This window comes from Neodiprion lecontei, chromosome 3, assembly GCF_021901455.1.
Source record: "Neodiprion lecontei isolate iyNeoLeco1 chromosome 3, iyNeoLeco1.1, whole genome shotgun sequence".
NCBI lineage: Eukaryota > Metazoa > Arthropoda > Insecta > Hymenoptera > Diprionidae > Neodiprion > Neodiprion lecontei.
The window spans coordinates 15,695,413-15,698,189 of NC_060262.1; the positions used below are offsets into that span (position 1 = coordinate 15,695,413).

At 44.0% G+C, this 2,777-nt stretch overlaps 1 long non-coding RNA gene across 1 annotated transcript; it reads right to left on the reverse strand.

Annotated features, from left to right (window-relative positions):
- Positions 1-374: 374 nt before the first annotated feature.
- On the reverse strand, positions 375-615 carry LOC124293482. The gene is made up of 2 exons (XR_006903343.1): positions 548-615; positions 375-433 (listed from the first exon to the last, which is right to left on the reverse strand). It is a non-coding gene; the product is annotated as an uncharacterized LOC124293482 (long non-coding RNA).
- Between the last annotated feature and the right edge of the window lie 2,162 nt (positions 616-2,777).

The following is a 2,777-nucleotide window of genomic DNA, read 5'->3' on the forward strand; positions in this document are numbered from 1 at the left end:
CTTAAGAATCAGAATATTCTACAATAACTGTAGGTCGTGGGTTGCTCCGTTTCTTATGAGAAGTTGGATTGCCTGATTTGTCGGTATTTGATCGAGTTTGTTGACGGTATCGATGTGCGTCTTTCATTCTTTTGAAAGTCTTGTCGGTTGCAGTGTCTGACTTTGGGCAATTGGCTTTTCCTGGAAGCACTTGGAATTGGTGTGGTTTCGTGTTTGATTGCGTCAGATCGGTGTGGTCAAGCGTTGGTACTTGAAAAATTTGCTGAGATGTTTAGTGAATGTATTTAAAGTTGAAGACGATTTTTCTTGACCTTGATAACTTGTTGATTAATGTTATTCTTGGATATAAAGGTCACAACTCAAAACACTTTTTCATAGTGTTAACGTTTCAGCCCTGATGGGGGCCCCCCTCAGAACCAATTTATTTAAACATCTGTCACGAACAAAAATAATAAAATAATGTACAACTCCTTTATAACAAAATTAAACATAAGTGGTTCAGATAATAAGCAAGGATGTTTATGCAGATATAAATGAGAGGAATTACCTAGTGTGGGATGACACTTTCAATTACAGCAGACACAGAACACTCTTAGGTAGTGAAAGCGTGTTGGTAAATAAATAATAAATAGAAATAATGAAAAACAAAAACCGAAACACACTGCGATCGCAATACGTAGTTATTATTGGCCAATTTTCCAGGATTGGCCAACAAAGTTGAAAAAACGGCTTTTTTTGGAAACAATTCATTATTGACGCCGTACTGCATCGGATTTGTCCCAAAATCGGTATGGAGATAGTTCCAAAGTCCCTAATCATGAATTCAAGGTCAGAATCGGAAAATGGACAAACCCAAGATGGCGGCATGGCATTTTTGCTGTCCATTTTTTGGCCAAAAATATTCGGATGCATTTTTCTGGCGTCTCGAGGTGTACTCAGGGGTTTTCGGAGTCGCTGATCAAGATCCCGTGGTCAGAATAGAAAAATTGGTGGAACCAAGATAGCGATGGCCATTTTGGCGTCTATTTTTGGTCAAAAATTTGGAGGTAGTTTTCTGGTGTCTAACAGTGTACTCGGCGGTTTTCGGGGTTTTCGGGATCAAGATTTCGTGATCAGAATGGCAGAATTGTCAGAGCCAAGATGGCTGTGGCCATTTTGGCTGTCCATTTTTTGGTCAATAATTTCGAGAGATATTTGCCGTATGTCTGGCCGTGTACTTGGGGGTTTTCGGGGTTGCTGATCAAGATTTCGTGGTAAGAATGGCGAAATTGTCGGAACCGAGATGGCTGTGGCCATTTGTAAGTGTCCATTTTTGGTCAAAATTTTTGAGGTGCATTTTTCTGGTGTGTCGCAGTATACTCGGGGGTTTTCCAGGTCACTGATCATGATTCCACGCTCGGAGACTTCTTTGACAGAGGCATACACAGGGTGCCTCTCGGTCAAAGTTACCGGGTGGAGAGTGACGCCTCATTGTTCACCTCCACCGGCTTTTGTACAGGCAGTGGCTAGCTGCCTGTACCTGAGGTCGTGCAGTCAGACGGTTGGCCAAACCGTGGACCACGACCCACACAATTAGTCCTTGCCGATAGGAAGGCAGCGTCGATCCTCAGAACGATGGCTTTATCAACCTGAACGTAGTGGTTTGGGGTCGGTCCGGCACCAGGCCGGTAAGTCGGAGGATGGCAGGCTACGGTCTGCCCTTCACGCCATCCTTACCGCATCCGATAGAGCTGGCGGCTGGTTCCTCTTCGAGAAACGGTGCCCTCGGCCGCCGGTAGGATTTTTATCTCCCTGTTCACCGGCAGTCGAGGCGATACGGAAGGTTCGGGTGGATGCTACCCCAGGTGTATATAAAGGTGCACCAGGGTAGCCAGTGTAGTCTGATGAGACCGTCAGTAGGCGAAGTCGTCGAGAGCTGCAAACGGTAGATAGTGGTCCCTTGTTGGTCGGGATCGTTGTCGTCCAAGTACCTTATTAACTTGCGCCGAAGCGCGAAATAAAGAATTTACAAAAAAGAATTAGTTGAAAGTAGTTATTGCCTATTTTGTATCGAGTTCGGTTGGAGTACCCTGCTGAGGACGCGTAAACTCAAAATAATAGCGGTTGTGTGCCCTTGTGACGGGCGACTTTGAAACGCCACGTTACAACTCCATCCCCCCAGGGGGAGACCTGCAGGTCTTCTACCTAGGTAATGTCACGAAGGCTCTTATCAGAAATTATGGAGGCTGACCCGTAAACTGACGAATAAGTGGTTTCGTTATCCATTGACAACACTAGCCAAAAGAATTAACGGAAATTACGTAAGAGACGGTAGAAACGGAAAACGCGTATGCTTTGGTAGTTTCTGACGTATGATAGTGTGCGTTAGTTAATAAAATGAGAAAAGTATGGTAAAAGATCACACAGAAGGCGAGTCAGGTAATTTTGGCTTGTACATTCGAGCGGTGATTGTTGGTTTTTGCTTTTGGTTCAGGAGTTTTTGCCCTTACCTCAGTCGGTGACGGTTTTTACGAGAAATCAGTTAATATATAGGGTTGTTTAGAGTGATTACGAGACAGGTAACGTCGACGAAATAAGTCAGAATCGGAGTTTTTTCACGGTAGCTTAAATCAGTAGGAAGGACGTTAAATTTTCACGACAGCTCGGAACTGAAGTAAAGTTTTGACGGTAGCTTAAAACGGTAGAAATGAAATTACGCATTTGAGGATAAATCAGACGGTAGAAATAAGGTGAAATTTAGACAACGACTCGAACGGCGAAGGTAGAGTTAAGTTTTC